Consider the following 24,620-nt stretch of genomic DNA (forward strand, 5'->3'; position numbering starts at 1 on the left):
TATTTGGGTGGCCCTCGCTACGCTATTATCCGCCAGCGCAGTGGCGAGAGGCGTGCGGAACACTTGCAAGACGCGAAACGGGGCTGCGATGACACGAGTCGCTCGACCCCGACGCGAGTAACTACGCAGCATAGGCGCTAGCAGGTCCGCGTTACAAAACGCTGTGGAGATATGAAATATGAAGTTATGTCAACAAATTATTGGAGCTTCAGCCATATACAGGGTGTCCCAGCTAACTTTAGCCACAGTTTAAAGATATGCAATTGCCACGTAGCTGGACCGAACGAAGGTAATGTTATGTGCCGTCGCTTCGAGATGCTCAGAATTTTTTTCATTGCGCCTAATTAAATAATTAGTCTTAATTAATTGATAAGCTTCTCGATTCTTATAATTACATAAAAAGGTGTCAACAAGAAAATTATAGAGCGACATGAAAAAACTCCCGCTACAGCTTTCTGTTGCTCAATATACGTGCTACATAAAAGTTTTTCCGAGCGTGAAAGAAGTCCGCAAATGCGCGCAACATTGCTGCGCGACTGGTTGCTCGAGGAACTTTGCGTGTATTCGCGGGCTTCTTTCGCGCTCGGAAAAACATTTTTGTGTAGCACGTATTGAGCAACAGAAAGCTGTATCCGGAGTTTTTCATGTCGCTCGACAATTTGCTCGTTGGCACTTCTTATCTTATCATAGTGTTCGAGAAGGTGATTAATTAATTAAGACTAATTATCTAATTAGACTGAATCAAAACAATAACCTGATTATCTGCAAGCTACGGTAAACAACCTTGCGCCACAACCATTATGCTACAATCGCACGCATACGTCTACCTCCTTACCAGCACCAGGAGCACCTGGGGGAGATATGAAATATGAAGTTATATCAACAAATTATTGGAGCTTCAGCCATATACAGGGTGTCCCAGCTAACTTTAGCCACAGTTTAAAGATATGCAATTGCCACGTAGCTGGACCGAGCAAAGGTAATGTTATGTGCCGCCGCCTCAACGCTGCATTGAAGAATTGTACCAGAGAGGACTTGAGCTGAGGGCCTCCACCGACTCCATCCCTGATTTCAAATAATGTTTATCTTTCTCTCTGTCCTGTCAGTGCCAACTAGTTTTGAAACGCACGTGCGATCGTGCGAGAGCTTTGGGGCGTTCGAAGGTTTAGGTGCTGCTCAAGGGGGTGTCGCTCTGTCGCGTTTATTCGCCACCTTGGCTGACGGTTTGCGGGGCACATTAGCCGCCGAAGCTCGCTGCGTTATCGAGAGGCGCCGTTCCGTATTGCCGGCTCACCAGCTTCGCTTACACCAGATCGCACAGTGCGTTGGATATGGATGACTTTTTTTTTTGTTAGGTCAAGCAAATTGGGAAGGTAGGCCTCCGTAGAGCCGTTCATACAAAAATCTCAAATACGCTACTCAGAAAAGAAAAAAAAAGGTTAAGAGAAAGCAAGATGAAAATAACTCACGTATGCCCGCACTAACACAAGTCACAAGCATGCAAGTAGTATAACTGCTGGCACCAGCCCCGGAGGCACGGTCTATAGTTATTTGGCATAGCCACCACATCATCGCACATAGATAATCGCAACTCACATCATAAGTTTCTGTGACAACCCCGACACTTCAGTTGAGCGTATTCTTGTGGAATGCCAACCATGAGCAAGAGCGAGTTCGCCTGCGTGACCACTTGAACCTTCTTCAGTGGGCAAAGTGCTTGGGCCGTGATAATGGTTTTCCTTGCATTTGCCATATGTGTAACAATAGCAAACGAAGTAATTATTTCGCTCAGTTCAAAAACCGTGCAGAACAAACACTCAATTGCACATCTTTGCTATGAACTTGCTGACTCGCACTCGCCGCGGTAGTCCAGTGGCTATGGCGTTCTAACTCAGGTGCGGTAACTTGTAACTAATTTGGCGCCGTAACTCAGCTGCGAAAATGATAGATTCCCATAAGTATACTTTCTTTTTCAAAGTTCGCTAGCTTACAATTCTAGTGCGAGTGCGGCACTATCTGACTTCATGGGAAGTACCTTGCCGTTCCTCGCCCAGGTATTCTTGAAGTCCTTGTCTTGTCCCCTCAGTCCAGCCAGTCAACTCCAGAATCCTTTTTGTCGTTCTACAGCTTGTTCTGCAACGTAAAAACGGGTAGCGCATCTTGTTTGTATAGCTATATGTAAAACTACACACACACAAGTCCATTGGATAGTTTGGATGCAACCCCACTTTCATCATCATCATCAGCAGCAGCAGCAGCAAGCAGCAGCAGCAGCAAGCAGCAGCAGCAAGCAGCAGCAGCAGCAAGCAGCAGCAGCAGCAAGCAGCAGCAGCAAGCAGCAGCAGCAGCAAGCAGCAGCAGCAAGCAGCAGCAGCAGCAAGCAGCAGCAGCAAGCAGCAGCAGCAGCAGCAAGCAGCAGCAGCAAGCAGCAGCAGCAAGCAGCAGCAGCAGCAGCAAGCAGCAGCAGCAGCAAGCAGCAGCAGCAAGCAAGCAGCAGCAGCAGCAAGCAAGCAGCAGCAGCAGCAAGCAAGCAGCAGCAGCAGCAAGCAGCAGCAGCAGCAGCAAGCAGCAGCAGCAGCAGCAGCAAGCAGCAGCAGCAGCAAGCAGCAAGCAGCAAGCAGCAAGCAGCAGCAAGCAGCAGCAGCAGCAGCAGCAGCAGCAAGCAGCAGCAGCAGCAAGCAGCAAGCAGCAAGCAGCAGCAGCAGCAGCAGCAAGCAGCAAGCAGCAGCAGCAGCAAGCAGCAAGCAGCAGCAGCAGCAGCAGCAGCAGCAGCAGCAGCAGCAGCAGCAGCAGCAGCAGCAGCAGCAGCAGCCAACTAGCACCCGCAAATTTCCTAAGTTCGTCTCCTAATTTCGTTTCCTAATTTTGTGTCTCCTTGTCCTGAACCCTTTCTTTATAGGTATCTTTCTTTAGGCAGTTTCTTATTGTAACGTGTGATATTCTCATTGAAGAATAAGCACTGAAAGACGCCCTGCTCAACCAAACCATACAGGGTTTTATGGGTGTTTAATCAGTTCTGCTTCGTGCCAACGCAGTTCGCCTGAACCAGAAATGGTGGAACGAAGCCCTTTTACCTCGGCAGGTGGCGCGCAGCAGAACTGTCTGAGTAGCTGTCAGCAAATCGGGATGTTGCAAATATTATTACCGAAGGCGAGTGGCCAATGGCAGACAGCATTCACTAAGTTTTCGGCCCCTTAGTGAGCCAAGCGAGCTGTCATTATTTAAACTTCCTTCACCGGACTCGCATGAATGACGATACTGTTTCGCATAATGACGATTCGCATAATGCTTAATGACTATTCGCGTTTAGCAATAGCCGCTGTTGTGAATGCTTTGTCGTTGAAAGGCTACCATGTCTTACCTCGATGGCAGCTTTTAGTATTAAGAGCAACTCGAGAAGATTCCATCTCCGGACAACGAACTGGAGCGCAGTGCATATAGATAACATTGCAGTGCAGTCACTGGCAAAGCAAGATAAAAATAAATTGTTGAATCGCAAGAGTCACCTGCTAACAGCTAGACAAGTAGTTACTAGTGAGTAACTGTGTCTGGCTGCAGGAATGCTTGCCAACGACAGACAAAAGTCGCCTGAGATAATCACCACGAAGGACACAGTTGTCTTCGACCACCAGGGGCTGTGGATATAGTGGGACTCTTCAATTATCAGTCCCTAAAGTCCCGGACTGTTTGGGACTGCTGACCTGCATTCGATTTTCTCGAACAGCTTCGGAAGCTCTGCCGAACAGCCCGAGAGCTGCCGGAATCGCGTTCGTTTTTAACGGACCGGAAGTCGTGGAGTGCCGCTGTCGCAATTCGGTGTCCGACCGGCCATTGCGGTTCCATGGCTGATGATGTGCCAGGTGCCGGGCGATCGAGAGGTCCGGGGCGACTCCCAAGAGATGAGAAAAAGAGTTTATTTACAAATTTACCTGATGAGAGTTCATACGTACTAGCACGAGCACGAGTACTAGTACGAGCATGAGCAGGAGCAGGAGCACCCGTACGACTAGGAACACCAGTATGAGTCGGAGCGCCGTCCAACACTCAAGATCCACTTTTTAAGCACTTCTTTTTTTCCCTTTCTCTCGTCGGGGAAATTCGCTGTTCTTCTCGGCCAACCACAATCGTTCAACCGCTCGCAAAATCCGACTCATGACGTCGCATCGTTCCGCCGGGCCCCGCCTCCAATGTTGCACGTTAGCCCCCGCATACGAGGCAACGACGTGGCAAACTGGTAACTTGATGTCGAAGTCGTTCCCACGGAAGTCCTCGACGCTGGCCCCTTTGATCAATTTGTGGGCCATTCGTGATGGTCCGCTTGTCAGGTTTATGTAGAGTGGTATTAACGGTAGCCATTGCTTCCACAATGGGCGGCGGCTTTGTCGCCTCGAGGTGAGCGCCTTTGTTTCGTGTCACGGTCTATGTCGGGTCCCGTATAGTCTAGGCCTGGTCTTGTGCGTCAGCTTTGGTGATGGTGATTTAGTCGCCAGCTCCATGGTCCTGACAAAGCGACGACGCAGCGTGAAGGGCCTTTCATAGCTGCGCAATTGCCGGTGAAGCACTAATCGTCGAGAAGGGATGCCGGGTACAACAGTGTTAAACGCCAAGCGTAACACCTGGAACTCTCGGAGCTGTCAGCAGATTTTTGCCCGCACAAGTGCAAGCACCTCGCAGACGACGGCTCTCGTAATAAGGTGTACGCGGCGTTTGACGCCATGTTGTCAAAGATGCCGTGTGCTCACGCGTACCTTGCGCCTTCCAGACGGCAAATACTACACTCAGCTATCGCTTCTGTTACATTGGTGCTTTGTGTGCCATCATGCGAGTTTTTCACGAGTGGTCTAATGCTGCAGGATTAGTCTTTATGGTTTTTAAGAGAGAAGTACTGTGATTAGGCGCACATGATTGCTTTTCTTGATGCGTTTTGCGAAATCTGTCATGTTCATTGCTATATGCGTAGTAAACAGGTAAATTTCGCTTTTCAGGAGAGTGAAACTGGTCTGCGAAGAGGCATACCATATTGTATGTGGCTATTTCACGCCGGTAGGTAGGGTGGTACACAATGAAGATTCGCCGATTATTGTTGACATATATATTGATCTCTTTTGTTGCCAAGCTCAAGCGTTTACTTTTTGACGTGCAGGATTAGTAGACGGTGTACACGCGTCGGGCCAGACACGCGTCGGGCCTTTAATTAGTAGACGGTAACACGGGCTTTGAGGATATCGGCGAGTGCTTTCAGCATGAACAGCGATGCACGACCGCGATTTGACTTGTATCCGTGTCGGAATTCCGCTTAAATTTTGCTGGCAATGTCTTAGCCTAAATGCAGCGGTTATAAGGGGAAGGAAGAGCGAGAGTGCGACGTAAACTGCGCTTTGCGAACACGTTCTATGCGCTCAGGCTGCGATTCCACTATGCGAGCTTTATGGTTGTGTGGGCGACGTGGTCCCTGAGACTCACCGCTTCGGAGGCCACGCTAATGAATTCTCTGGGAATTCCCTTACAAAAATGACTTTAGACTGTCGATAGAAAGTCTATAGACTTTTTATAGACGACCTTGCCTTTCTATAGATTTGCACTTTTGTTGACACAAATCTATAGACTGTCTATAGACAAAAGTCGATAAAGTTTCTATTTCTTTTTGTCTCTTCGCAGTCTATAGACAGTCTATAGAAAAAATTCGATATGGTGTTCTTTTTTGTCTACTTTCCCACAACAGACACCTATAGACAAAAATCGATACTGCCTCTATTTATTTTTCTCTATCATTTTTCTATAGACTTTCTGTAGACAGAAGTCGATAAGATTTCTATTTCTTTTTGTCTATTCGCAGTCTATAGACAGTCTATATAAAAAAGTTGATACGGTGTTTGTTTCTTTTTTGTCTGCCTCCTCTCTATACACTACATATAGACGAAAGTCCATACAGCCTCTATTTAATTTTCTCTCTTATTTTTCTATAGACTTTCTGTAGACGAAAGTCGGTAAGAATTCTATTTCTTTTTGTCTATACGCAGTCTATAGACGGTCTATAGAAAAAAGTCGATAAGGTGTTTGTTTCTTTTTTCTCTACTTCCCCTCTGTAGACTACCAATAGACGAAAGTCGATTCAGCCTCTATTTATTTTTCTCTGTTATTTATCTATAGACTTTCTATAGACGAAAGTCGATAAGATTTCTATTTCTTTTTGTCTATTCGCTGTCTATAGACAGTCTATAGAAAAAAGTCGTTAAGGTGTTCGTTTCTTTTTTGTCTACTGCCCCTCTACAGACTACCTATAGACAAAAGTCGACACAGTCTCTCTTTATTGTTGTTCATTCTTCGTCTTTAGACTGTCTATAGACGAGAGTCGATAAGGTGTATATTTCGTCTTGTCTATTCCCAATCTACGTAGTTCTTCACACACACACACACACACACACACACACACACACACACACACACGCACACGCACACGCACACGCACACACACAAATATATATATATTGCTGCGCGACCGGCCGCTCGAGTCACATTGCGTGTAACCGCGGACTTCTTCGCGCTCGGAAAAACACTTCTATGGAGCACGCGTTGAACAGAAAACTGTATCGGGAGCTTCTAATGTTGCTTTACAATTTCACCACTGAGAATTTTCATCTCATTAAAATAATTGATAGATTAATTAACACTAATTACCTAATCAGGGGAATGCAAAATATTAATCTGAGTGCCTCCAAGCAATGGTAAACAACATTACCTTGGTTCTCTCCAACTACGTAGCATTTGGATATCTTAAAACCTGGCTCAAATTAAGTGAAACACCCCGTATACTTCTTTGCAATTCGAATTATTTTCCACGGTTTCCTATATCATCGCCGGTGAAGGCCATAGGGTGGGACGTCACCAATGGTCATGTTAACTTGCGCGAACAGCTCGTATACCGATTGTGGTAAGGCGTAAGATGAAGCATAAAGCAGCCGACACTGTAAAATTCTTATTGCTTCAGGTTTACAAGGCGTCTATAGATTGACAATAGACAAACATCGTTAACCTGGGCCCAATCGGTGTACGCTGTAACGAAGCGCCTGCAGGTACGTGTGGATAATACGGAGCTGCGTTTGATATAAGCCACTGAAGTTGTATACAACTGAGATTGCTGTAGAGCCTATTTGTTGACATTAGTATACACATAGTGTATACTTCCGCATTTGTTGACCACATGATATGATCTGCGTAGCCGCTCTCGGCAATCCGAAGACAGTCTTCACAGTTGTCATAGCATCATTTTTGCGGCAGTAGAATAAAGAAAGCAAAACGCCGATCCAGTTATGATAACAGATGTTATTAACGCCATCTTCAGCTACGAATGTATTCCAAACAGGCATGAAGCTAACAGTGCAGAGACTCGTAATGTTTGTAACTGACAACGCGGACGTGCGATGAACCGATGTCGCGCATGTGGTGTGCCCGTTGTGTGTCGTCCGATTCTCAGATACTTTTCACGTTGTCTTCATATCTCGGCTGCATCACTAACATCGCTAGCGTCTGAAGGGCCCTGTAACGGTTTTTACAAACAGCGCATTCATCCATCCAAACGATAGCCCCCCCCCCCCCCCACAGCGTTTATAATACAACCTGCCAGCGCATTTCCTTCGTCCATGAAAAAAGATGAAAGATGGAAAAGAAAAGCAACCCGTTCCGGCGCGCATGGTGCGCAGAGAGAGAAACAGACAAAAAAAAAGAAAAAGGAAAAGGCGCTCACACTCCTCGGCGCGCGCACGCCCCGCGTGCGGAGCTCCTGCGCATGCGCGAAGCTTTTGCGCATGCGCAAAAGTGCGCCGTCTGTCCGTGTCAATTTGAATTCTCAACCAGTGCGCCAGGCACGTAAACGCTTGTAGCGGTGTGGGGTGTCAGCCTGCACGTTGGTGCTGTGTATGCGCGTCTTCTTTGTGGCATCGCACGTCAACTACACTGAACGGTAAGCTTTAGCAAAGATGTTTTGCGTCAATAGCTCATGATTATGTGAGCGCATTTCGTAGCGCGAACCGGCTGCATGTAGCGCAGGCGACTCGGGTATAGTGTCGGTTTGTCGTTGAAATGATTTGATAACGCACTCTTCTCGCTTCTACAATACGGAATGTTTACGGCGAGCGATCGCTCAGGCTTGTTGATTTTAGCGTTATAGTTTAGGTGCATAAAAAAGGAAGTACACCTTGTTTTAACTTGATACTGAGCTGCCACTAAGCAGAATGTGTGTGTTGGGCAGCCAGTGTGGTAGATCTCATTTCGTGGCGCTCGATCCGGCCGCGATGAATGCTGCGCCGCATGTGTAGTGAAATTCTCGTGACACGCTTTACGTATATATCTCGAAATTGTGTTAGCATGAAGAATTTTCAAACAGACACGTATAGTGGGATAACTGCTAGCGTACTCGGATGAAAGGCCGTGTTTGCGGGGCATGCATCAGCAGTTTAAAAGTACCAGTATCTTTAAGGTTCCTGGCAACCAATCTAAATAATTTTGGGAAGTTTCCGCAAGCAAAACACGAGACTTGAAGAAATATCTAGCAGAAATATCTAGATTCACCCAATCTATTTATATGCAGCCACAAACACTTTTGGAGCATGAAACCTGCGATAAGCTCAGTCACTCGCAGCTTCGCAACTTAGCCGAAAAAATTAGAGAACAATAAATTAGTCGCTCCGTGCAGCGCCTTTACACGTTTCACACTGAAGGCATTGCATAAATACTTCGTTTAGCGCAAAACAACGGACACAAGAAAAGGCGACAGGACAAGGCGCATTGCGTCTGACGGTAGTTGGAAGATCTGTTTTTTGTCTCTCTTACAAACAGTTTAGCAGCAGAAGTTAACTTTCGGGCTATATGAAAAGCGTTAAGCGCTTTTCGATGCTTCGGCGTTATGCAGTTTACGCGCTGTTAATCACCAGGCAGCTGCTGGCGCAGATTCGCATTGTGCCAGTCGTGCTTCGTATGAAGCCCTTGTCGTACGTAATAGGTGTTCCGGTTTTCGTTACTGTTGCATGTAGTGCCGTCGTCTTGGACAGGCTGTATATTATATGCGCTGTACAACAGAAAAAAGAGCCAGGTTAGCCATTTGGTGGTCTTTTCTTAGTAGATAACGCACAGATTATTCAAATAATTTGGTGGACATTGCATTTGTTCTACCCTTATCAACACACCTAAGAGATCGTAACATGTTTTAGTTGATAAGTAACTTAATCAATACGCCCCCATTCATGTGCATTTTACTGAAAGTGTGGCAAGTGTATTCATGTCGAAGTGTGAGAAAAGAGACATTGCCGTCTGTTCGAAGCGGAAATAAATTGTAATTCTTAACGTGATTGTTCAAAACTGCAGTCACTTTGCTGAGCATGTTCGTTCGGCACGGGCATATTGCATTAACACCTGAAAAATGTCCACAGTCGATCCAGCCGGGTACCTTTGTTTCAACAATTACTATTATAGGAATAGTTTGGGATTCTCGCATTTCTTTTATTTTTATAAATACACTGTGTGTCACATGAACCTGTCTTGAAACGAAACGTACCGTTGCTGGCACCGGCGACCATTACGGTTGTCTAACTGCTTATCATACTCTGACACCAAGGACAACATAGGGGAAATTACTTGTGCTTAACAAATGAAATAAATAAACGATAAATTAATGGAAATTAAAGTGGATGAAACGAACCCACAACCTTCGCATGCGAAGGTTGTGGGTTCGGTTCCCACTTGCGGCAAGTTGTTTTTTCATCCACTTTAATTTCCATTAATTTATCGTTTCTTTATTTCATTGATTAAGCACAAGTAATTTCCCCTATGTTGTCCTTGGTGTCAGTGTTTGTTGGCTTCTTATGATATGACTAATTAAAATTGGGCCCCTCGGTTAATCCCCTTCTCGTTGCTTATCATACTGTAATATAACGAAACATCATAATGGTACTGATTCATATTACCATGTAGTCTTTAGTCACAGGTAAACAAAGTTAACTAGAGGCATAAGTGATGAGAGCAAATGATATAGAAAACTACTATTGAACCGTAAAGATAACTCATTGAATAGTTTTCCCTCACATTTTTGCATTTGCTTTACGTGTGTGTCTCTGTGTCCTTGTCTTCCATGCTGTACTCGTGTGGCCATCAATTACGAACTTTCCCAAGCCCTTCTCAGCTTTATTAAACAGGGCATTCAAGTGATTTGACTCTAATACTGCATGTCAAGTGACTGACGTGTTATTCATTTTATCTAAATATTATGGACTGGCAGTACTTGGCAAGCATTAAACCACAATATTTTTTTTATTGCACTTAAGAGGAAGCTTTAGCTCGAGTGCTCCTATCTAAATACATGTAAAAGGAGAATTCGTTTTTCTCGGCAACCACTGCACCAAATTTGACGAGGTTTGTTGCATTTAAAGGACAAACTTAAAATCTAGTGACTGTTGGTTTCGAATTTTTGAGTTAGATTGTCAATTTTTTATTAAAAATTGACAAAAATCGAAAATTTTCAAAAAACGAAACTATCAAGTTTACAACTCTGTAACTTAACCACTAAATATTATAATACAATTATGTGAATTGCATCTAATAGTACATCTAAAGCGGACAAAATTGATATGTTACACATGAATATAAAAAAATTTAATCATAGGGAAATACAACTTTTGCAAAACCGTTGTAACCAACGTAACAAATTCACGTAAGATGTAAAATGACATATTGAATTTGTCCGCTTTGAATGATCTAATGGATGCCGTTTACAGAACCGCGATATCGTTTCTTGATGCAGAGCTATGAATTTGTAAACTCCGTGCTTCTATTTTTTTTCAAACTGTCAAATATGTGAAAATCGTTTTAAGAAAATTCAAGCCCTAAATCGAAATTCCGCTTGCAACAGTCACTAGAATTTAACTTTCTTTTTCAAATACAACAAATTTCATCAAAATAGGTCCAGGGGTTATCTCATAAAAACGTTTTTGCGTTTTACATGTATTTGAATAGGCCGCGTCGGAGTTGGGCCCGAGCTAAAGCTTCCTCTTAAGCTGCAGGCGTCATAGATTGTCAGAAAATTTTCATGAAAACAGCCAGAGAAGGCTTGGAAAAAGATCGGGAAATTTTAAAATGGCCACATAGGTATGCTGTCTTGTTATATGTCATACAAAGTTTCCAGAGAATCTGTCTGTTAAATATATTTTTTAAAACATTTCACCTCATAAAAAGTTGAGGGAAATTGGTTCCATTTATTGAAAAAGAAAGAAAGTCAAGCATACTGACAAGGCGTTTCTTACTCAATTGGTTTTTTTTTTTTTTGTTAACTAAGAGTCCTGAACCTCGAAACCCTAGAAAAAATTCATCTTTGAAAGCACCGTAAATAATTTGCTGTGATAGAATTCATTCGAACTATACTATCAGTTCTCTTTCCTAGGAGGTGCATATCTGTCGTGCCATGACACAAAGTGCTCGTGTGGTATTTCGGGTGTTCATGTGTAATACCTAACTTGGAAACCTGTTAGCATGCCCAACAAGCCTCATTACCTGTAAGAAAGTGACCATATCAATACATCTGCCTTCTGTTGAATTTATGACCAATGACCCATTCAATTAAGAGTATGAGAAAGACATTTAAATGTGTATTAAGCAATATAAATTAAAATCTTTGGCATGGTACTGTGAATACTCCAGTCACGTCTTCAGAGCATATCCCTCTGCACGGGCATACTTAACTACCAGCCAAAAAAATGTACAGACAGTCAAACTGGGTAACGTTTCAGCAATAACTATAGAGATCGTTTGGGATAAGTACAATAATGCATCACAGTAGTTCTGCGGAAGCCCGCAGGGTGGAGGGAAGTAATTAATAAAGGGAAAATCGGACATCCACCCGTTCGTAGCAATTGCTACAAAGGAAACCCATACGGGTTCCTCGAAAGAAAAGCCTCAGAGTTGAAGAAAAATTCGTCCTGGCCCGGGACTCGAACCCGGGACGACCGCTTTTCCGGGGCAGCCGCTCTACCATCTGAGCTAACCAGGCGGCTAGCAGTTGGCAGGGCGAAGTCGAATTTGTCGACAACACGAAGCAAAGACAAGTGTTTGACGTAGTAGTTCTGCGGAAGCCCGCAGGGTGGAGAGAAGTAATTAATAAAGGGAAAATCGGACATCCACCCGTTCGTAGCAATTGCTACAAAGGAAACCCATACGGGTTCCTCGAATTAATTCGAGGAACCCGTATCTCTTCTCTAACTTCTCTCCACCCTGCGGGCTTCCGCAGAGCTACTACGTCAAACACTTATCTTTGCTTCGTGTGTTGTCGACAAATTCGACTTCGTACTGCCATCTGCTAGCCGCCTGGTTAGCTCAGATGGCTGAGCGGCTGCACCGGAAAGGCGGTGGTCCCGGGTTCGAGTCCCGGACCAGGACGAATTTTTCTTCAACTCTGGGGCTTTTCTTTCGAGGAAGCCGTATGGGTTTCCTTTGCAGCAATTGCGACGAACGGGTGGATGTCCGATTTTCCCTTTATTAATAATGCATCATATATGAATTTGTCATAAAAGGGAACATACTGTTGCTGGCACGAGCAGCAGTTGTGACTGTTTAATTGTTCACCATACCATAAAATAAAACATTGTATAAAGGTACTGATTTGTATTGACAAGCATCCCTTAGTCATAGTTAAACCGCATTAAGTATTGACTTAGATGGTTTGAGCAAATATATTAAGCTGCTTAATGAACATACAAAGAATACACACTTGTTATTTTTGCCTCATATTGCTGCATCTACTTATTTGCAGCGTACACCTGCAGCACCTTTGGGACTAATAACACAAAGGTCAAGGCCAGCCTTTCCACCTTGCTTGCCAAGGGGAAGTAGTGTAAATATTTAGTCTGTTTCCATAATAGCATAAGACATGCATTTTAAGAAATTCATCTATTATATCGTGCAATAAAAACAGTTAATCCATTGCCGGTGCATTTGTTTTATTTTTTGCACTGCTTAATTCAGCACTAAATTCTTTCCGTTTATGCAACATATATGAAAGTACAGCTGGTTCAGGAGCATTATTAATCTGCCAACATTATTGTATAAGTGCAGATGAAAAGCAACAGGTGCACATGCATAAATACATTCAAAATTTTTTGCTACCACATGTAAAAAAAATGTTAACTAACTTGTAGATAGCCGATAGCTATGGAGTTATGGCCTTATACACGCTTTGTAGACTTGTCTATAAAATGTCTGTGTCTATAGACTGTCTATAGATTAATGTAAATTCATGTTTGTTGGCAAATGCCTGCAGAATGTCATAAAAACAAGTGTATCGGATTATAAAGTTCTGTTTTTGTAGACTGAAGTCTATAGAATGTCTATAGACATTCTATAGACTTCAGTCTACAAAAGTAGAACTGTAAGCCTATAGACTTGTCCATAGACATTCTGCAGACAACTGTCTACAAACATGAATGTTAATTAATCCATAGACACTCTATAGACAGTTTATAGACTCAGACATTTTATAGACTAGTCTATAAAAAGTGTATGGCCATAAGTCTATAGACAGTCTATAGACAGTCCATAGACTCAGACTTTTTATAGTCTAGTCTATAAAAAGTGTATGGCCATAAGTCTATAGACAGTCTATAGACTCAGACTTTTTATAGACTATTCTATAAAAAGTATGGCCATAAGTCTATAGACTGCCTATAGACAGTGTATAGACAGTCTATAGACTCAGACTTTTTATAGTCTAGTCTATAAAAAGTGTATGGCCATAAGTCTATAGACTGTCTATAGACTAGTCTAAAGAAATGTCTATAGACAGTCTGTAGACTTCATAGACAAATGTCTATAGACTGTCTATGGACTTTCTATAAAAAGTTTTGTGTAAGGGTATCTACGAGTAGCTAAGCAAACGACGGTAGCCAGGTATGACTTCCGGTCAAGGTGCTTTCGAACGAAACCTCGGGCAGTCCCCGGCAGCTGCATCAAGTGACTGTGACGCGCTGTTCTGTCAGGACTAGTCAGACCGGAAGCCGCAGACGGTTTGCGGACAGTACGGGACTGCATCATCAAGAAGGCCCAGTGACGAGCGGCCGACCAGCCTGAACTCCGCATGCGCGAGACAACATGGGTGGTACAAATACAGCATGGGTGGTACAATGCAGTGGTAGGGGTGTTAGAGACATAACTAAGCCTGGAACAAAATTGCGCGCGCACTGTCTGTGGGAATCCTGTCAACAGCAAAACAAGTGGTCGATATACCGACGTACCGGGATGTAGTAGCTGATCGCGAAATGCAGCTTTTTTTTTTTTTTGTCTCCCAATCTCTTCGCACCTTGCAATCACGATACTTAGCACTTTTTGGGAAGCTATTGTGATTATTGAAGCGTTTCCATCTGGCTACATATACAATTAAAACCACGCAGATGATTTTCAGCGTACGTACTGTGATTTTAGTGTATTCGCTCCCTGTAGCGCAGTACTGGGCATACGCTGAGATCTTCGCCCTTCAGCGTATGCTCTCGGCCGTTTCCTCAACTGTCACCGGAAGCTTGGATTGATGGTCAGTCCGCGTGTCGCATTGGCGGGTCGAGATTGCGCCCGCGTTGCATTAGCTCGCTTTCTTCTGCGGTTTGCCACCGGTCGCTGTCCTTGCCTACGGCTGGCCCCTTTCAGGCACCGTTCTTCACGCTATATCTCGGAAAGGAAAAAAAAAACAGAAAGAAAACTTATTCAACAAGAGAAATGACTGAAGCGAGAAAGTGGCACGAGAAGTGAAGATTCGTCACAAGACATCGTTTGTTTCAAGCTGTATCGGTGGGCGGGCGTCGCGTCCCGCATAGTCAAGAAGCGTCATGGCGCGCGGTCGTTTCAGATTCGCGTTGCTTCTAGTTTTTGTTTCCCGTTGCACAGGCGTGCGAAGGTCTTGCGCTTGCCTGTTTGTTTCTGAGTGCTAACGCCGTCCCCTCGATGGCATTTTGAAGGCCCTACGTGCCGCACAGGCGCTATTGCCGCTGCTATCGGCTGCCTCCCGCGGTCACGGCGCGCAAGCTGGGTGCGCACGGCCGTCTTTTGAACGCGCTCGCGAATGGACGTATCGTATGCAACGTTCGTCCCGACGAAACTGGCCACCCCTGCTTGCAACGGCACCACTATAACAGGCAACAAGCGGCGTCAAGCAATAAATAACATAGCAGGTAAACGATCTCGAATCTTATGGTTGCGTTTGACCTCGTCAGGACGTTCGAGGCAAGGAACAGTGTCGCGATGAAGCGCAAAGTCCTAGCTAACAGTCCTTAATTACGCGCTCCTAATTTAGCCGTGGTATTTTTTCTTTCTTCTTTTTTTGGCTGTACGATCTCTTTAATGGAACGAAGACAGACATCAGGTAGTTCTAGCACGCCGAGTGATAGTGAAAGGTAACGAGTGATAGTTCGACCTCTGCTTTATTTTTTCTGTTACGTACAGCAGGCGCGTAACGAACGGCCTTGTTTGCTCTCGCATGGCTCAAAACGAGCAAAGATTAGCGCAGTGCGACAGGCGTGCGGCGCCGTACACCGACGCTTCACATGCGGCCACGAAGCCCGGCGCAAAAATAGCTAACCTTGGTGCCGCTCGGACTGCATGCAGGAGCAGGCTTTGGTTAGGGAGGCCACTTTCCCCCTTAAAGTTTGCTTCGTCTCTGTTCAGCTCGCCTTTTATTTTTCTCGCCCACTCGAGGCGTCGTCGTCATTGCCCGTGTTTATAATAGTACTCGCGCGGGCGCGTTCCTTCGCGTTTCAGCTCGCCGCGGCAGCCTTCCTCCGACTCTTTTACTGCCGTCGTGCGTTGTAGCTCCTAACTGGTCCTTCTTCATCGCGCCCAGCCGGTATATTTATTCAGCCGCCCCTGAGCGCCTAACTCTCATCTTCACTCGGCAGCGCATGGCTTTTGCCGCGCCGCTCTCTCGGCGGGAAGGAGCGAACAAAAAAGATGCAGCCGGGCTGAGAAACTGATGGGAAGCCGGACGCCACCGAGAAAAGGAGTTGTTGCTATTTCGGTGACCTTCCCTGCAGGCGGTTCGTCGGCCACGACGCCGTATTCAGGCTCCGAACCGCTCTATGACACGCGCTACGCGAACCGACGGCGCTCGAGCAGCGTGGGCCGCCTCAGACATCTCCGCTCCACATCGTCACTTGACGACGGTCCTGCAGATCGAAACAGGAGAAGACGTGTCGCCAAGACCTTGCTATTTCAACCATGTCTACAACATTTCGAATGACGCGCTGCTTCTCTTCGGTGAAATATTATAGCTTGATATTCTGGCAAAAAAAAAAAAAAAAGAGGATGGAGAGCATTTCGGAACCCTCAGTCGGCGCCCGCTGTGATATGTTAGATGGGGTTTGGCCCAGGACCGCTTCAGAAAAAAATATCAGAAAGAATGCAGTGCAGTATACTGGGTGTCCCCGCTCGCGTTAGCCAAGTCGTTCGGCGAAAACAAATATATTTAGAAAACAAGGTGCAAGATTAAATTATGAAACCTTGCGGTGTTCGGTGGTCAGCGTTCAGACAACCGAACACCGTAGGTCAAAACGCGAATAATAAAAGTCAATATGCCTTTCGCATAATGCCGACGACGCTGTGTGCACATTGGGTCCCGCCACCATCTTGAAAAATAGACGTGCGGGCGAACGCAGGACGCGTGTAGCAAGATTGTGTGCCGCGAACTCTCTGCTACAGGTACAAGCTACAGGTGCAATGGTATAATGTAATATCTCAGCATGCTCCTGTGCTAGCACCATAGCCGGAGAGTTTTCATTCTTCCGAGGGGGGGGGTGCGACCAACTTTCCGAACCCCATCCCCATATGTATATGAAGAAACTTCATGAGACCTCGAAGAATTGAGCGCTGAAGTGACGGCGTTATATGAACATAGACAAGACCTCATAGTGGAAGGCAATTCAATTTCACAGCCTAAGTCCTCTCGGTGGTGCAATCTTCCTTCGTGTAATTGTCGCCTACTTGATTGTCCCTAATACTGCTTCGCCTTTCGGGCGAAACTGCAGCCTCTCTCTCTCTCTCTCTCTCTCTCTCTCTCTCTCTCTGTTTACCCGCCGTGGTTGTTCAGTGGCTATGGTGTTGGGCTGCTGAGCACGAGGTCGCGGGATCGAATCCCGGCCACGGCGGCCGCATTTCGATGGGGGCGAAATGCGAAAACACCCGTGTACGTAGATTTAGGTGCACGTTAAAGAACCCCAGGTGGTCAAAAATTTCCGGAGTCCTGCACTACGGCGTGCCTCATAATCAGAAAGTGGTTTTGGCACGTGAAACCCCATAATTTTTTTTCTCTCTGTGAGTCCTAGTATAAGCGCTGCTGCGCATGACTGCTGTTGATTCTGATTTCCAGTGAATCCGGCTTGGCCTCATTTCGGTTACTGAGTGTATTATAGTGTTCCTCAACTATCATGCGCCAAGAGTTAAAAGAGCAGTTGCGTTACTCGAAGAAAACCTATTGCATACTGTTTCCAGTACAGTGGAGTAGCCGCCAGTATTTCTTTCGTTACTGAGATTTAATTCGGAAATTGCAATTAATTGTCTAACTCGGGAAGTACTGTTCTAATTTTCAAAGTGTCAATGGGGCATTTGTAGGCACCCCAAAATGACATCTAACTGCGGTGTTTTCAGAGACGTACTTATGATGGCGTACGATTTTTTTCCAACCTCAGGAAGTATGAAAAATACCACGTACGTGCCCTTCCACCTGCATCATAAAGCAGCGCCCTCAGATAAGCTGATTGAAAGCAACTGCATTGCCTGTCGCAAACCCGAAGAGAATAGTACGGAATGAGCACCAACAGCAGGTTTCGCGGCTTCGCAGCTATTCCTTCACCTCATTTCTACGTCACACTTACTACCCGTCTCTAAAGGCAAACTGATCATATAACAAAAACTCCTTGATAACGCGACCGAAAGGCCACTCTGATCACACGCGAAATGCGAAAAGCAATGGAATAGGCATAGAATGTTTCAAAATCCCAGCTTTGCTCGCACCGCATCGAAAGAGAGTGCGCGAAGCTATATTTCGCGCCTGAAGCTTGCTTCGGGGCAAAGCCAAATTAAAGTGACCGTTTTATGTTTCATGAAAGTGAATACGTGCTGTAAAAACAGGTTTGTGTCAAAAAATAAAAGCGAAATAAACAGACCGGGAAGCGGCCAACGCGTACAGGAAAGGCAAAACTGATGCGTTCAAGAAAGCAAATACGCCACTTACAAATGAGCTGAATTCGCAATCAAGATGTCTGCACAAAAAAAGGAAAAAATCATAAAAAGAGAAAAATACATCAGATTTCTGTGTGGCCTTATTATCTATGAATTTGTAAGCTCCGTTGCACACAAGCCTAGAGCACGTGTTCGAATGGGTCTCCTTTTGCAGCTACGCAGTATCTGTGTCCGTTTATCACTTCTTGAGTGGCTTTCTTGGTGGCCGATGCCAGAATTCTATTGCGGATGTCCGTTATCATTGCCTAGAACTAACCTGACGTCCGTCTCGACCATGTAAGCGCGGCCTTTCACATAACCCCCAAAGAAAGAAATCGAGTGGAGAGAGGTCAGCTGACCTAGCCGGCCAATTTACAGGCCCGTGCCTTCCAATTTATTGCCCACGAAAAGTCGCATCCAGCAAGTTTCGTGCCCGGCTGCTGCTGTGTGTTAGGGTTGGCGTCTGACACCACGTGGCGACAGGTCATTCACCCTAACACCTGAGCCGGAGCCCACGTGCACCGGAGAGGTCATTCACCCTACCCTCCTCAACTGGAGCCCACGTGCACCGGAGGGGTCATTCACCCGACCTTCTCTGAACCGGAGGGGTCATTCACCCTACCTTCTCCCCGGATTCGTCGATGAGAAGATCCACCTCTCCTTACCGTGCTTGGTATTGCAGGAGGAGTGGCCCTCTCTCCGTGCCTGTCACGTGTCATCGATGGACGCAAGATCCCGCCCACACTTGTGGAGAGCTATTTAAGGGGCTCCGAAATGTACTTTGAGATACTTCTTACTTGAGACTTCATACTTCATGCTCTTCTTATTTTCTTTCAACTACCTTTGAATAAACCGTGCAAGTTTCGCACTAGCAAATCGTCTCGCCCCTGCTTGGTCGCCATGATCTACCGGATGCCTGCAGCCCGCCGACAACGCCACGCTACCCAATAAGTAATGTCAGTCGAGCTTCGATAGGCAGGCGTCGCTACTTCTCGGCAGCAGTACGGTACGCTACCCTGGAGTACGCAACATGTGTCATGGTGTTCCGTGTTGCTGATGCCACAGAAATGGAAGACATGACAGCGTTACTCCGCTGAGAAACTCATCTACCACTCCTCAATGGTTTCGTTCACGTAACGCTGTCCAGTCAGTGTGTGATCGAAGAAGATGGGATCCTGAATATAGCACTGGAGTAAATTCCCTGTCCCACATTGAACGACCACTGGTACTGTGCCGATTCCGCTTTACCTAGTGTAGATTGGAATCCCTCCAATAATGTGCATTATGCTAATTTACCTAGGCGTTTCTTCGAAAATTGGCTTCACCTGTGCACATGATATTGCCCAAAAAGTCTGATGACTCATCGGCTTTTGTGAGCACCCAATTCGAGAAATCTAGGCGATTCTACAGGTCTATCTCCCAGGCACTGGTGCATGGTTAAGGTGGTACGGGTGAAAGGCCTTCATTTAGAATCCTCCAAACGGATAATTTGGAAATCGGTACCTGGGTGGCCACGTCCCCCGCACGCTAGCATGAGGATTTGAGGCCGTAAATTATAGAACATCCGTGCGTCGGGTAGGACTCAAAGATGGAGTCCTCCGCCACTGTTTCTTGAAGCGGCCGGTTTGTCTCAGGTTTTCATAATTTCTTATGATAGTCGATGCGTTTGATCTACCACCACACTTCCGTGACTGATATATATTTGCGGCATTACTCTTGTTGCTGTTTGCAGATCCAAAGGCAAGCATCATGTTTACGTTCTGCTTATTAGAGAAAAACATGGCGACTGGGACAAAACAAAACGCACCTTTGAGCCTTAGCGCTGACGTTGGCAATTCGCTTTTATGGTGATAGGTTTGGCGGCAAAAAAATAAAAGAGGAGCCATCCGTGCACTTTATCTACGCTCAGACAACAACTGTCACAGCTTGTTTTAAACTAACACCATACGCGACGTGTTGCTTCAGGTTGGGCGTGGCAGATAAGGCACTAGCTCGATAACAATGTTTTTTTTTTTATTTCCTTTATTTCGTTCTGGATAACTCAGAGGGAACCTGTTCGAGGGCGTTGCTTTATGATGCGGATGGGAGCGCAGTCACGTGGTATTCTACATATTTCGCGGGGTTTATTTATCAGTAGAGAAATATTAGTACGCAATTGGTACGTCGCTGAAAATACCGCAGTTAGATGTCCCTTGGTTGTGCCTTCCAATGCCTCATTGACACATTGATAATTAGGATAGTACGCCTCGAGTTAGATAACTGATTACAATTACCTGATTAAATCTCAGTAACGAAGAAATTACTGGTACCTACTTCACTGTACTGTAAACAATATGCGCTAGGTTTTCTTTGAGTAACGCATTGCTCTTCTCTTTCATCTTGGTGCAAGATAGCTAACTGAGTGTGCGTGCGTGCGTGCGTGCGCGTGCGTGCGTGCGCGTGCGTGCGCGTGCGTGTGTGCGCGTGTGTGCGCGTGCGTGCGTGTGCGTGCGTGTGCGTGCGCGTGCGTGCGTGCGTGCGCGTGCGTGCGTGCGCGTGCGTGCGTGCGCGTGCGTGCGTGCGCGTGCGTGCGTGCGCGTGCGTGCGTGCGCGTGCGTGTGTGCGTGCGCGTGCGTGCGTGCGCGTGCGTGTGTGCGTGCGCGTGCGTGTGTGCGTGCGCGTGCGTGTGCGTGTGCGTGTGCGTGCGTGCGCGTGCGTGTGTGCGCGTGCGCGTGCGTGTGTGCGCGTGCGCGTGTGCGCGTGCGTGTGCGCGTGCGTGTGCGTGTGCGCGTGTGCGCGTGCGTGTGTGTGCGTGTGTGTGTGTGTGCGTGTGTGTGTGTGTGCGTGTGTGTGCGTGTGCGTGCGTGTGTGTGCGTGTGTGTGTGTGTGTGTGTGGCGCAGCTATTGGCACCCGTTCCTGCGTTGAGCATAGACGTAACCGAGCGAACAAGCACAACCAAGGATGAAAGAGCGAATGCGGAGCGCAGCGGGGGATGAAAGACGCGAGGATGAAAGCGGAGGACGAGGGTGTAGCAGAACCATGAGAACTATGAAAAAAGCGTCGTGCGGCGACGATGGCTACGAAATGGTGCCAGAGTACCGCGCGTCGTCTGGGAGGTCTGTCTGCGGCGGCTGCAGTAAATCGCGCCCACGCGTCACCCACCCGCTGCTTATCGCGATCTCCAGAATAGGGAGGTAATCGCGCCACACATAGCTCCGTTTGCAACGTGTGCACTGGACAGATTATCCGTGCCAGCCAATATATCGCGAAATGAAAACACGTATAGAGCTTTTCTCAAATTTCGCATTAGGGAGTATCGTAAGCGTCGGCGAATTTTTTCATCGTGGTAACATCCAACACTTTAAAAAATGGCAAATGTCACGCAAGGCACAGCTACACTTCGTGCTCACGGCACACATCCTGAGATATACAACAGACGTTCAGGTCAGACGCGCACGTTCTCGGACTAATTGCCGAACAGCGAGAACTTTTCTTGGAGGTGGCTCTTAACGAAGGCAAGCTTCCACCAAGGCACGCTCAGTGCAATCACCTGTCAAGGGGAAATGCAGAAGACTCAATACAAAGAAAGAAAGAAAGAAAAATCTGAGGACACCTAAGCGCTTATGAGTGTTGAATGAGAAAGCATTATTGTCCATTTGAACGCTGCTGAGCGGTCCTTCGAGTTTCCCGCTGCGAGTAATGTACCACAGCGGTACGGGCTGCCCAAGCCAGCAAGCATCAGCAGCCTGCGGTGCCAACACCGTATGCGACCGACGTCCTGCGTGACGAGAGCCCAAGGAAGCACCAGCGGCCACCAAGGCCGGCAGGCGCGCGCATCAGCTAAGCCCAGTGGGGGGTGAGAGAGAGAGAGAGAGAGAGAGATACGGACCGCGCTCCGGCTTCCGAGAGCGAGCGCGAGGGTGACGTGGCGTCGCGGTGATGCCCTCTCCCCTCACGCATCACCTGGCGCGTTTACGCGCAGCAGGTGTTTTCTTTCGCCCGCTCTGCTCCGTCGAGGCGCGCTGTCGACGTGGCGTCGCAGCCAGTGGGAATTTAGGTGACATTTTGCTGCTCCAGACGACAGACGCCGGCTTTTTCTCTCAATCAGCCATTTGACGCTTTCGTATCAAAAAAGGGGGAGAGGAATGAACAACGCTACGGTGAGGGGGGGGCGTTAGCGAGAGAGGGAGTGTGAGGGTATGCTAACTCACTTGTTTAACTTTGTTGCGGTTAGCGCCTGGAGACACTGAAGATCACTGGCCAGACGCGCATCATAACTACGGTGTTGTTGTACCGTGCGAAAGCCCTGAACGGCGCAAAAAGACGGTGACGAAACAAGTATACCAGGACAGGTGCCCCGTCTTTTAGCATGATTAAACGCTTTCGCAACAAGTGACCAACTGGATCAATTCAAGGTGCTATTTATTCCACCTCCACGTTACTACACTTGAGAGCACATAAAAAAAGAAAAGAAAAAACACAGGGTTATCGCAGCCATGCCAGGTGACCCTGTGTTCGGCCACAAATAACCACCGAAGCCAAGTGACGTAAACGCACGACCTTTTCATACCCTTTGCAAAAACGAACAAGGACACATGCATACCCGTCATGCTGGTCCCTTGTAATTGTAATCATCTGCAGCTTTCGACCGGTCAGAAACCTGCTACTATCCAACCTAAAGTCTGGAATACGTATCCTTTGCATTCGTCTTCTCCCCGTTGTCTTATAGTATGTTTTGTTTCGTTGTGATTTACACGTGGATTCGGTGCTTACGGCTTCAAGTCTGCGTAGACGACTAGATTGGCTTGTCCCGAGACAGTGATCAGTTTTTCCTCGTCACATTGAAACGAACCTGCTTCACAAGACATGTTACTACACCGAACACAGTACAGGGGGCAGAACGCGCGTGGCAGTCGGATTCTGCAGGCTGCACTCAAGAACTGTGGCCTCTAACAGGCAGGACAAGCATCTGGCTGTATTTGGGCTAACACCCACCTTGGCTCGCCGAGAACGAACATACTGCATGATGCCTGGTGCCTCCGCCGAGAGGGTTATAGACAATCAGCGTTGAAGCGAACAAACACTCGAAGAGTCGAAGCTTGCGAAGAATGTATACCGGTCGAAACTCAAGAGGAAATCAACATTGGGGAGCAAGAAAGGATTCCGCTGTTACTCAGCGACAGCTCGTGTAGCGCGACAGTGGCGGCTCAACCAGTTGAAGGATTCGCGCCGTGTCGTCGGCCATGCATTCGAACGCACGAAGGCGGAAACGTCGCCATTTATAAGAGCGGCGCAGTAGCGAACGCGAAGCCCGGTGGCGGGGGTCCCCGGCCACTCGCGTGCTTGTCGCAATGGGAAAGGGGGCGACAACGCGGACGGAGGGCGATTCGCAGTCGCATACGGAAAAAGAAGGAAAAGCGCGAGTCTGCGTCACGTGCAAAACAAAAGACGGGGCAAGAAGAGGATGAGCGAAACAAAATATTGCCTCGGCGAGACGCGGCTCGCCTCGTCGGCGGAGGAGAGGAGAGACGGATCGGCGCGGAGTGCCTCGAGGCTGGTGGCAGAGAGGAACAGAAAAAGAAGAAAAATCCAGAATTTGTTTACACGAGCTCGTTGGTAGATAAAAAATCTCTCGAGGAGAGACTGCTGCAGCGTCGGCGTGCCGCGGCGAGGTTTTGTCGGGAAGGGGGAGGGAGCTAGAGGCGTCTGTTTAAAAATAAAGTCGCGATCTGGGTAACAACGTGGTCACGTTCCTCATCGTCGCTTCCTCCTCCCTGCAAGCGCCGGAAAGAGAGCGGCTGCGGCGACCGGCACGCAGGCGGACACGGGCACCGCACGGGACCCGTGCGCGCGCGCACGCACACACGCCTGCGCGGTAGCCTTGGCCACCGCCCGCTGCGACATCCAGAGGACGATGACGCAGCCGGACCGCGCTCGCTGTAAGCTTTGTTCCCATGGAGAAAGGAAAAAAATGCTCCGCAGGCAACCGACCGAGGGTTGCCAGCAGTCATGAATTTAGCGAGACAGACACGACTTTAAGGAAATGTCCCGAGTCCGACTTGACCCTGTCGGGACGGTCAAATGTCCGGACTTTCGTTTTCTTTTTCTTCTGCTGCTGATTAACAATCGATAAACCCGATTTCCTTTTTCATAATGCCTAACAGCTCTGTCGTACATTCTTCTTTTTTGTCTGTTGTTGGGTTGTCAGAAACATCAAGGTGGTTTCGTTATTGCCCTAGTTTTAGTTCTGTTTTAGGCATGTACCATTGACATTACTTTTATCTGTATTGGTAATGGCGTGTTAGCCAGGCAACTATGAACCTTCCTTGTTCTGGTAGATGTAAAAAAAGAAAGAAGTCGCAGTCTTGCCCGAAAGGCAAAGCACCGATTGTGATAGCAAATT

At 47.0% G+C, this 24,620-nt stretch overlaps 1 long non-coding RNA gene across 1 annotated transcript in view; it reads right to left on the reverse strand.

Annotated features, from left to right (window-relative positions):
- The window catches only part of LOC142573030 (uncharacterized), a 111,378-nt gene extending 87,925 nt beyond the window's left edge, over nucleotides 1-23,453 (reverse strand). Inside the window, exons 1-2 of the long non-coding RNA XR_012826196.1 lie at nucleotides 23,213-23,453; nucleotides 2,036-2,133 (exon numbers count right to left, since the gene is read on the reverse strand). This is a non-coding gene — a long non-coding RNA (uncharacterized LOC142573030). The remainder of the gene's footprint in view (nucleotides 1-2,035; nucleotides 2,134-23,212) is intronic.
- Nucleotides 23,454-24,620: the final 1,167 nt, after the last annotated feature.

Source organism: Dermacentor variabilis, chromosome 1 (assembly GCF_050947875.1).
Source record: "Dermacentor variabilis isolate Ectoservices chromosome 1, ASM5094787v1, whole genome shotgun sequence".
NCBI lineage: Eukaryota > Metazoa > Arthropoda > Arachnida > Ixodida > Ixodidae > Dermacentor > Dermacentor variabilis.